Source organism: Periplaneta americana, chromosome 10 (genome assembly GCF_040183065.1).
Source record: "Periplaneta americana isolate PAMFEO1 chromosome 10, P.americana_PAMFEO1_priV1, whole genome shotgun sequence".
NCBI classification, from domain to species: Eukaryota; Metazoa; Arthropoda; class Insecta; order Blattodea; family Blattidae; genus Periplaneta; species Periplaneta americana.
This window is the reverse complement of record NC_091126.1, coordinates 144,523,171-144,535,673: the sequence shown is the minus strand read 5'-3', so window position 1 is coordinate 144,535,673 and position 12,503 is coordinate 144,523,171.

Sequence of the window (12,503 nt, the reverse complement as noted above, 5' to 3'; positions counted from 1 at the left end):
TCATGTCAGTTTTTGTGACTTATTGAGGTCTGTTTAATCTATTAGGCAAACCATTCTTTCTCTTCTAGCTTCATTGTCATTGGATGTAAGTTCATAACTCCCAACTTACCATTACTTATTTTTCTACCTTTCCATCTTTGTGGTTCTCAAATATTCAGGAAGAAATGCCACCACAATGTGCAGCAGCGTGATGGAGTATAACTTTCCCATTGCCGCTATACGAAAGTTCAGGATTACAGCAACGTAGTCCCCTAAAGGTGCCCGCAGCTGCACAGACACTTAGATAGTCGTTGACGGTTGTGTTGTTTTGAAGTGTTGCTCCTGACTGAAGGAGACCGCAATCAACAAATTCCATGCAGCCGGATAGACATTGGATCATCCTTTGTATAGAGGAGTAGACGAGCGTATATTCCTACAGTAGGACATAATTACGGATCGCAGATCATGAATGATTTACTATTACATTGCAAATCACAGAGATTTTTAAAGGTGAGTTTACACATGCATGGATTTATTGGCGCCAGTTAACACGTCAGTCGTACTTTTGCTCCAGTAAAGGTTTACACAGATTTATTTATTTTGCCTCGTCAGTATCATTTTCAAATGCAAGCTACTAGCTGAATGTTTCACGAGAATAGAATACCTATCTCAAGTTCATGGCGCTTGCCTGATATTCGCAAGTTTGTTGGTTGATGTAATGATTTCTGACTTGGGATAACGGAAAAAGAAAAAACGTAAAAGAAATGGTCGTATGTAGGTGAAAAAGTGCATTGTTCCTAGGAAGAATTTACATACATCTGCGAGATTTCTAAAAGAACTTTCAAAAGAAGATCCTATTGTTACAGAAATCGTTTAAGGATGACGACAAACAATTCTGATAATCCATTACAGATGCAACACCATGTTATATTCAAAAGTTGAATACCGACATGACAGATGGTTTACTTCGAAAATTGAAAACGCCATTTACATTGGAATATTTAGCACCTGGAGATTCTTTTGCTTTATTATAATATTTGTATCATGTTCCAAAGTGTAAGTTACAATATCAAAGTTCTTGCCAGAACTTCAGTAACTACCTACACTGCACAAAGAGATTATGCTAATGTAATTTATGAATAAAATCAAATTCTTAAAAATAAAAATTTATCAATTTATTTCGTAAGTAATACAAATATTTTTGATTAATCTGTAACAATGATCAAGAGCCTCAGTCCTGATCGAGGATAGAATATATCGCTTTAGACAAGATGTTCCCATCATTAAATATGAAGCTCATTCATAACTTCTTGTTGACGTTGACACAGGTGAAAACGGACCCTGTGCTTGCCCTTGTTTCTAAGTTTTCAATCTTCTCTGCACCTAATGAGATTGAATATGTGCTATTGATTATAGAGTAACCGACTCTTGTAGTTTCTTCAGTTGGCACACAACTGATTTGCATTTTTTGATCCATTTAATTGTGATAAGATTTCACAGTTTTTCCATGGTTCTGTATTATTTGCATTTTTTCGTTTATTAGATGGTCTAGGAGCAGTATTTTGTATTGCTTTTTGTGAGGTACTGTAGGTAAGGCTATAAAAGGAAGAGGAGAAATTGTTGCAGCTGCAACGATTGTCTACACAAGCCCTGAGCACAACGGGGAAGTAGAACCAAACTCTGAAATTCCCGCCCATGTCCTTTTCACTTACACTACCTTATAAACAAACGCACAGGTAGTACTGTGCATCATTTATGGATTTCAGACGACCAACGAGAACCGATATTTCGTAAAAGCTATCATGCTTACCTTATACAATCTGTCACTGAACAATGCTCACCTTCTTGTCTGTCTGAGCCGGGAAAGACAGAGTGAGGAGTTAAGGGGAAATCTACAATGACTCGACTGAGTTATTAGTGCCCAGTTATAAAATTTTCAATTTTCGGTCAAGAACATGGGAATATACTTATAATAATAATAATAATAATAATAATAATAATAATAATAATAATAATAATAATAATAATAATAATAATTGGTTGAGAAGGAACTGCCTACTGAAGGGTGCACTGGAAAGAATGGTGAACGGGGAAAAGGCTTGTAGTAGAAGAAGATATCATATGATAAACAACATTAAGATACATGGATCGTTGCAGAGACGAAGAGGAAGGCGGTAAAGAGGAAAGACCGGAGTTTGCTGGCTATGCAGTGAAATACATGCCCTTAGATAGAAAACTATGAATAAATTAATGAGTATGGTATTTGTATAGGTACATGACATGCACACATATCATTTTTCCGTAAATGGCACTTAATCCCTATTGAATTTTCAGTTTTCAATTGACACAAATTAAAGATTGTACTGTTTATTTATTTTATGCTCGACCATGCCGAAATGTAGTAATTATACACCTGGTAGCAGTCCTTTAATGCATGTCATTAAAGTACACCTATTCATTAAAGTTCAGGTTTTCGATTATTCTCGGATATGCAATCGAAAGTCGAGGGAAACGTCACGGAGGCTGGAAATCCAATACTGTCGCAGAAGGTTATGTTCTGTTACTATAATAATTAGCGTTAATTGTAAATAATATTCAAATAAATTCAATTTGTGGCCCGTGTGGCGTGGGTCGTGTAAATGAACCTAAAAGGGAGAGGTTAAACTAAGGGAAAGAAAGAAAGAAAGAAAGGAAGAAAAAAAGAAAGAAAGAAAGAAAGAAATAAAGAAAGAAAGAAAGAAAGAAAGAAAGAAAGAAATTCAATTTGTCATTTCGTTTTTCAATTCTAAATCAATTTCCAGGTTATACATTCTCTGCATTACATCAAGGTCAGTGACATTATTGTTCCTCGAAAAAAATCAATACTCGCTTGCGCTCGTTTCATAAACAAACATACTTGCGTCTTAATTACTATCATTATAGGCTCGTTGCATAATGTATTATTATGGAAAGTAGTCAAAATTTCTGAAGACTGTGGATTTTTCATTTGCACCACTTGATGCGAAATCCTATCAGCAATTGGAAACCAGTTTTCGTGATTTTTGCTGTTTTCATTATTTCCGTAAGAATTTTATTTTTTATTTCACCTCGGAAATTCCAAATCTGTTAATTTTCATTGTACTTGCCATATTTTCATAAGCGTCTATTCTGGCATCTCTATTTTATTTTTATAAAGTTTAGAGAGCATATCCCACAATCACTGGTGTTTTTCATTTAAATCAAGAAAACTTATGATTATCTCAGAGTTTCACTTAATCATTATTATAAAACAAATTTACAAAACTTGATGCAAACGCATCAGCGGACTATTTTGTGCTGTACAATAGTGGCGTGACGATGAGAAACTGTATGTTTACACGCGCAACAGAAATGTCCACTTGCGCATGCGTCACCACTAGCGCATTGAAAAGTTAGATTTTCCTTAACTTTTTCAAACATTTCATGCAGTGTCGAAACTTGCACGGCAGTAAAGGTTTACACGTGAAATTTTTTTTTACTTGTGCGCCAATAAATTCATGTATGTGTAAACTCACCATAATGGTAAATATAGTTATGTGAGTTAAGAATATGATCTTGATAAAATATTCACGACCGCACCAGTTCGAAGAATTTCCAGGATTTTTTCTTTCCGCACACTGCAATGGCAAGATAACACCAACGATTCCGAAAGGAAGGTCAAATTTTATGTCCATGCGTCCTCCTAAGTGGCTTTCTCAAAATATTATTGGACAAAATGAAAGGAGCGTATCGTAGAACGGAATTGGGTATTCACACAATAGAGACAGAAAATAAGAATGTAAATCCCTTTTATATACCAGCTCTCGATGGAGTGGCAGGAAGAATGAAGAATGTAACTCACTTAAAAAGATAGCTCTGTTATTAATATTAACAATGTGTGTATATCTAATGCCTACCCACTTCACTTTGCGTGATTCGGGTTCCTCATACTGCGGATAGATGGCAGGACTGTGACCCATTTTCAAATTGCACACCACTTCGTCGGGCCACGTTATGCATTATGTGTATCTGTGAAGAGTTATGTCGTGTACTAGGGTGAGTGTATGTTAAGTGTTCGTGTAAGTGTAGTGTAGGGAATGGGTGAGGATGATGTTGAAGGCGAGGAAGGGAGAAGGGGAACCCGGTGCCGACAGATAGCTACTCCTGTCGAATAGCACCAAGGGGGCCGCCAGGCTTAACGTCCCCATCCGACAGTCGAATCACTACAATCCGCCTCACCGTTTTTGGCGTGTGAAACAGTAATGGGAACATTAAGTGCGAGTGTTTTACATTTGCCGCAGTCAGTCTGACAACTATGTTTGGCAAATGGCTGATGTGACGTGTATAGGAAGTGGTACCATTCTCAGCTGCACTAGCAACACGCTCACAAACTGGGCACTATATATCTAGGACACACGCCAAAAACGCTGGCGCCAGCTGTACCAACAGTGACATGCGCTTTCCCTTCATATGCACTGCGGAGACATTTGGGATTTAAGGCCCGTAACACACTTGAAGAGTTTTCGCTAGCGAAAAATGTGTTGCGAGAAAGAGGCGAAGATCCTCCTCCACACACTTGGCGAGTTCTCGCTATCACAGATCACATTTCGCTATGATCATCTATGCACTGCCGTCATGCAGAAAGCATTTTTCTGATTATAAATGACTCGTTGGGGGAAATATTATAGGTTATGTATTTACGTATATTATCGTACTTAAATATATAACCTGTAAGTATATTGTCGTACTTTACAAATTACGTACGAACGCTATGTTGAATCTGAGTATTCAGGTGATGAGAGAAAAAGTAGGCCTAAAATTAAAGCCAGAAATATCTGAAAATCACATTGTATCTTACGAAAATAAGGGCGAGTTTTGGACACTGATTCCGATTTGAATGATGATACGTTTAGGCGTTATTTCAGGTTCAATGGACCACAGTTATTTTTTTGCCATTCATGATATGATGCAGAATTCTTTGCTATATTCTGATTAAAATTACGTAAACTGTTAGACATAGATACATTATTTCAAATGTTTAATCAATACAATTAAATCTCATCAAAATAAAATATAGCCCTATTTATTTTCAGATAATCTGATATTTGCCTCCATATTTCTTCTTTAAGTTTCTTGTTTTTATAGTTTTCATCCCGTGTATCATATAAATAGGCCTACGGGTGACATCGTACAAGTTCGATAAGTTTCTGACTGCAATTATCAGCCATCTTTCCTCATTTTCAAATAAAAACAGTACAATTCATCGCCACCTGTGATATCTTTTTCTACATTCAGTCGTCATAAAGAGTATAAATGTCAAGAAAATTCGCTGAGCTACAGATTCCAGCGAGAAACTCGCGCGAGGTTTTTGCCTCGAGCGAGAATCTCTTCCAGTGTGTGGACGTCCATTTGAATCCATGTTATCAATTTTTTTAATTTTCTCGCAACACATTTCTCGCTGGCGAAAACTCTGCGTGTTACGGGCAGTGGCGGCTCGTGAAGTTGTGGATTGAGGGAGCTGTAGTAAATTTTGGTACATACAAATTTCACTTTTTGATATCATTACTAATAAGAATAGGACAAAAATAAATGCACTACATATCGAAAAACCAAAACTTCCTGATTTAGTTGGGAGATGTTGGCATCATTTGCCATAATCGCTAAAAAAAAACTAATACCATCGATTTCAGTCTGAATTTCAGATCGGTAGACACTCAACAAGCAATATACCAGTTCATTCTGAATTGTTTTACAATTACCTTTAAATAGTGGCATGTTCAAATGATTTTTGAGAGGCTCGTTTAGATTACTCACGAACTGTAGCAACACCAGGGTTCTTCGAATCGTTTTTTCATCATGTTCCCTAAAGAGAAGTTCATATTGGCCACAAAATTTGATACAAGCAATATTTTTAAAAATAATTTCACGATTTTTTCTCACTTCTTGATTATGTTTGAGAATGTTTGTTCTGTTCGCTTCACATAATTGCGCAGCAATATTAGTTTTGCCTAACATAGCCAATGAAACAACATTTGTCAGGTGAGATTGCGAAGATTCGTGCTTTTCAATTTTTAGGGGCAAATGTCCTAAATCTGTCACATCACTCCTAGTCCATGCAGTATCACCACCGAAGAGGAGGCAAGGAAAACAAAATACTGAATTTTTTTGTTCATATCCACGTAACCACAAATGCTTAGCGTTTCTTCCTTACATAAATGCACTATTTCGGCTGGATGAAGCTTGAGTAAGATTTAAGTTGGGTAACGGACGACCCTTTAATTTGACTTCATTACATTAATCTTCTCCGCAAAGGAAAGTTGAGAAAAATAAAATTAATATTCTGTAATTCACACACTCATGCTTGCACATTTGCACTGGTTAAGTTACGATACTAAGACGTCACACCAAAGCAACACTCAGATATACTGATGGTCAACAATATTCTAAAACTGGAAAATAAGTCTCTTTCGTATTTTAAGTGCTATATCAAAATGATTCTACTCGTGCAATCATTTTGAGTTAAGGCAAATATTAGGTTCTGCTGGAGGCTGGATATATACGTAATAATAAGGCAAAAGAGAATATTAATTTCGTTATATTAACTCGATAAGATTCTACAAGAATAAGTATGTGAAGAGAAAATAAAAATTTTGTAATTAAGTTTCAAGGGAATAGAGAATCCATTTGACGTAGCATTACAATAGCGGTGTGGGAGGGGAGGAAAGATCTTCCCTTGTCGCCTGGCTCTGCAAGTCACTGCAGCGAAATATGGGTTTTAAACAGCGGCAGTTTCCCTCTGCTTCCCTTCACCTCTCTACCCCTTGACCTAGCAAGAGACACTCTCTATGATCTGTCCCACACTGCAGATCCCAGGACGACTTTGAATGCAGTGTCAATTCCAATACAGTCGACGCGCAAAAAGATTATGCATAAGATAATAGTACATATTCCCGGCCAGATGAAATATAAAGCAATTTAACAATAAAATCTGTAACAATTCTTCTACAAGTTAAAATAAATATTATTATTATTTACCTGTCAAAGCAGGGAGTGCTGCAGCTCCGCAGCTCTTATGGACGAGCCGCCCCTGGTTACGGGCCTAACCCAGGCATATTGGTGCACAATTTAGTGATTAGAAGTTGTACACCGCCATCTCTCCTAGTCTCGAGGTAGAAATTTTATAATAATTCACAAGTTTAATCATAATATTTTTCCTTCCATAAACGCATAGGAGTAGTACATCAGCTTCTTGTCTATGCGGATGACGTGAATATGTTAGGAGAAAATCCACAAACGATTAAGGAAAATACGGGAATTTTGCTTGAAGCAAATAAAGAGATACTAAAGGTTTGGAAGTAAATCCCGAAAAGGCAAAGTATATGATTATGTCTCGTGACGAGAATATTGTACGAAATGGAAATATAAAAATTGGACATTTATCCTTTGAAGAGGTGGAAAAATTCAAATACCTGAGAGCAACAGTAACAAATATAAATGATACTTGGGAGTAAATTAAACACAGAATAAATATGGAAAATGCCTGTTATTATTCGTTTGAGAAGCTTTTATCATCCAGTCTGCTGTCAAAAAATCTGAAAGTTAGAATTTATAAACCAGTTATATTACCGGTTGTTCTTTATGGTTGTGAAAGTTGGACTCTCACTTTGAGAGAAGAACATAGGTTAAGAGTGTTTGAGAATAAGTTTCTTAGGAAAATATTTGGGGCTAAGAGGGATGAAGTTACAGGAGAATGGAGAGTTACACATCACAGAACTGCATGCATTGTATTCTTCACCTAACATAATGCGATGGGAGGCGGTGGTACGATCATCCACTCCTCCGCTTTATCTTTCTTATATTGGCTGCTTTCGCCAGGTGGACGGCACATTGAAAGGATTGGGTGTGCGCAGTGGAAGACTTTTAGAATGAATAGTGTGAATTTGTAAAACAAATATAATTAACAATAATAAGTAACAATGTACATAAATGAAAAATGAAATAACAATAAACATGAAATAGATGAGTGAAAATAGGACAAACTAATCTGAAATGATATCGCCAGGATATGTAAATCATGTATCACAAGGCTGAGGCCAACACACTTATAAGTGATTAAACCATCTAATATGGCCATCGCTCGACCATCAGTGACTAACCTATTAACCATATGTTCATGAACCACTCTCTAAATATATATATATATATATATATATATATATATATATATATATATATATATATTGACTATCTGAGTATGAATCTGAACACAACACCCAGCCAGCACATTAACTTAATACATGATCCATTCGACCATAGATACCACTCAGTCTGACTAACCAAACTAAAAATACATGTACACTCAATAAGAGACAATCTCTACCCAGCATAAGGCATTACATGACAGATCACTATATATTACCCATTGCACATATTGCTCACATAAACTGTGCAAATAGCACTAACACAAATCTCTGCACTTTACAAAATGAACACCCAACGGAGAGAGAGAGGGATGGAGACAGATGCACGTAATAAGTAACGGACGGTAATTCTAATTTCAAGGATCGTTTAAATAGCAACAAAACTCGACGCATATGATAACAAAATAGCGGCGAAAGAAACCAATAATCGAAATGGAGCATGGAAAACACTAAAACCATACGTGAGACCGTAATCGCTGCCTTATCACTCTAACCGTCTCGGAACATCAACTCGCATTTCAAATGATATCTCCTTACATAATTCCCAATACAATTTACCTCAAACACAGATATCTCACAAATATGTTACTCGATGCAAATACTATAACTTGCCCCCAAGACGTATCACTAGCAAGCGATATTTCAAACTACGATCCACTAAAATCCCAAACACACACAACGCAATTTAACTACTCCACTGATCTATCTCCAGCACTTACAAAGCCCGAGTCACGTTGTCTATATCTGCCGCGTACCCAAATGCTAAGTTTTGTAAAATGTTTCTGTCGCGTACGAGAGCTTGAATCTGAGCCAATCGTTTCCGAATATCTCCCGCGTACGAGAGCCTAAGTCTTGTTAAGTGTATCTGCCGCGTACCGGAACCCAAGTGACGTTCCGTGTATCTCCGTTGAAACAGGTAAACTCTCTCCCCCTCTATCCTCGTGAGACGTAATGACCCGGCCAATATGATTATTTGGAAAGAACAAATGAAGGGATTGATAGCGCTATCTATTCTGTGACGTCTGAGAGCGCTCTGACGGATGAAGTGACGTACTAGGTAAATGGCCGTGGTAGTAGGCACGGCTCAATAATTTCATTCATTCAGTGTTCTGCCCAAGTCTTTCACTGCAAACCCAGCTTTCTCCAATTTTTCCTATTTTCTGCCTTCATCTTTGTCTCCTCATATGTTCCATATATCTTAATGTCGTCTATCTTATATCTCCTTCTGCCCCGAAACATTATATCGAAACATTCGAGATGGACAGGGCATGTAGCACGTATGGGCGAATCCTGAAATGCATGTAGTGTGTTAGTTGGGAGGCCGGAGGGAAAAAGACCTTTAGGGAGGCCGAGGCATAGATGGGAGGATAATATTAAAATGGATTTGAGGGAGGTGGGTTATGATTGTAGAGATTGGATTAATCTTGCTCAGGATAGGGACCGATGGCGGACTTATGTGAGGGCGGCAATGAACCTGCGGGTTCCTTTAAAGCCACAAGTAAGTAAGTAAGTAAGTAAGTAAGTAAGTAAGTAAGTAAGTAAGTAAGTAAGTAAGTAAGTAAGTAAGTAAGTAAGTAAGTAAGTAAGTAAGTAAGTAAGTAAGTAAGTAAATAAGTAAGTAAATAAGTAAGTAAGTAATAATAACATGTAAATTCGATGTGATGGTCATTTTATCCTAAAAAAAGAACGCCCACCCTCCGCCTGATGTAAATTGTGTAGCATTAATATTCAACTACTATGTTGCTGTCTGTTGTGCTTTTAAGTGTAACATTCCATGCGAGACATAATATTACAAATTCTGAAAAATGTTGGTAGTTTAGGCCGATCAGGTGGGTTTCGCTAAGTCGTGACCAGAGTACGCAATGGTAGCACTCGTGCTTTATTTTCTTCCATTTATCACCTTATAATTATTAATTTATCCTCATTCACTCTTTATGTCCCTTCCTTTTTGTAAGGCATCATTGAATGCGGAAAGCCCACCAGATCATAACAGCCATTTTCACCTTTCATCCTCTCTGATTGGTTGGCCACGTCTAGGCTTTCCAGCTTTCGTAAGTAAAAATTCGGGACAGAAACATTGCTGACAATTTTATTGCACTAATTATTTCCACTATCAATCCACATATTCAACAGTAATACTTATATATATATATATATATATATATACATATATATATATAATATATATATATAGATGTCTCATTTCATATGTAAAAAATTACAAAAAGGTATCAAAATGACCACAAACAAGTTGAAAAATAGTATAAATTTGTGATAAAACAAATGTTAGTTCGTTCGAAACTAGGAATCCATCATTTTGATGTAATTAATAACCTAATATAAACTAACCCAACTTAACGTAATCAGAACTAACCCGAACTAACCTAAGCTATCTACAGGTACACAAAAGATTCCAGCCACTCTTCTCGGAAAACACAGAGACGTTTACGTGATTTATCACCTGAGCTATCAGATCTTATCACACTTGAGGGGCTAGGTTTTTTTATTTATTTTTTATTTTCATTTTATTTTTTGTTTTTGTATTTTCATTTTATTTTTTTATTTTACGACGCTTTATCAACATCTTAGGTTATTTAGCGTCTGAATGAGGTGAAGGTGATAATGCCAGTGAAATGAGTCCGGGGTCCAACACCGAACGTTACCCAGCATTTGCTCATATTGGGTTGAGGGAAAACCCCGGAAAATATCTCAACCAGGTAACTTGCCCCGACCAGGAATCGTACCCAGGTCACCTGGTTTCGCGGCTAGACGCTCTAAGCTTTACTCCACAGGTGTGAACTCTACGGTATTTTATGTCTTTTTTGTTCTCGTTGATGTCTATATCTATCGTAGAAGTGGTCGTAAATTTTTTTCATTTTTTTTTTTCATTCTTCCGCCGAAACCAATGAATGACGCATAATGTGGAACAAAGTGGACATAATACTGAATGGCGCAGAATAAAGACAAAGTGCATAAGATGAGCTCAGAGTATAGATGTTTCAGTAAGTAGGCTACCCTATAGGCTGTGATCAAACCTGCCCTGGCTTGTGCATTATGATCATTACATCCGTCACTCTGTTAAAAAATCAACGAGAATAAAATTTTTGCCTTGAACATTCTTACTAGAGTCATTTCTCTATTTGAAGGATGCCTGTATGAGACTGTGCGCTCCAGACTAAATTTCAACAATATAATAGGAACGAAAATCAGTTGTAAATGTCTAATGTGGTATGAAATCCGGGCATTTTGATGCGTGTCCAAATTACTTCGGGACGCGGAACCCAATGGTCAAAATCGGGGCTGTCCCGGTAAATACGGGTAGGTTGGCAAGCCTAGCCACGTCCATTCTTCTAAAAACATGTATGTATGTATGTATGTATGTATGTATGTATGTATGTATGTATGTATGTATGTATGTATGTATGTATGTATGTATGTATGTTTCCCTTTTTGGTTTTTACTTAGTAAATGTTTCAAAATATTTACGAAATGTATTATTTTATTTTTTTATTAGTCTATTGTTTTGCATCATTTCTGTAAATGTTACAGCTTGTGTTATATTTTATAGGTGTAAATGATGTAAATATGTATGGAGCAATTGTACCAATGTCAGTCTGTATGTATGTAACAATTTATATAGTTGTACATAATAGTACATTATGCAACGAGCCTATAATGATAGTAATTCGCGAGTATGTTTGTTTATGAAACGAGCGCAAGCGATTTTCATAATTTTCATACGAGCGTCTTAATTACCATTATAGGCAAGTTTCATACGACTTTTTATGCTCGACCATATATCTAACTTGAAATTATTCAGAAGTATTCATTTTATTCGTATCTGACTGAAGATCGGAAGTGACCTTGTGCATAGCTCGTAAATTGTGAGATGTGCGCAGACGCGAAAGTATTGATTTTTTCCGAGTAACAATAATGTCATTGACCTTGATGTAAGGGTCATTCCATATCAAATCAACAAGGCACTCAACCCGACCGACTCAGATTTCTTTCAAATTTTGAGGGTTTGTTTGACCTGCCGCGCTAACTAAAACTGCCGAGTTTCATATGTCCTGTGCTTTTCGTTTTCTGTCAGTGGCGTTTCAAACATGAAGAAAAATCACATTTTTGTAAGCACGCCGCTTCAATTAAAATTATATATCTCAACAACGTCTCCAGATAAATTTACAAAAATTGGGTGATACATTCTTAATATGTGATAGTTTTTATAACTTATATTGTTTTCTGCATGTATTCAATTACACTAAAAAAACATGGTGAAACTATTTTCATATATTCATATTTAAAAATGCGGGGGTTCTATTTTAA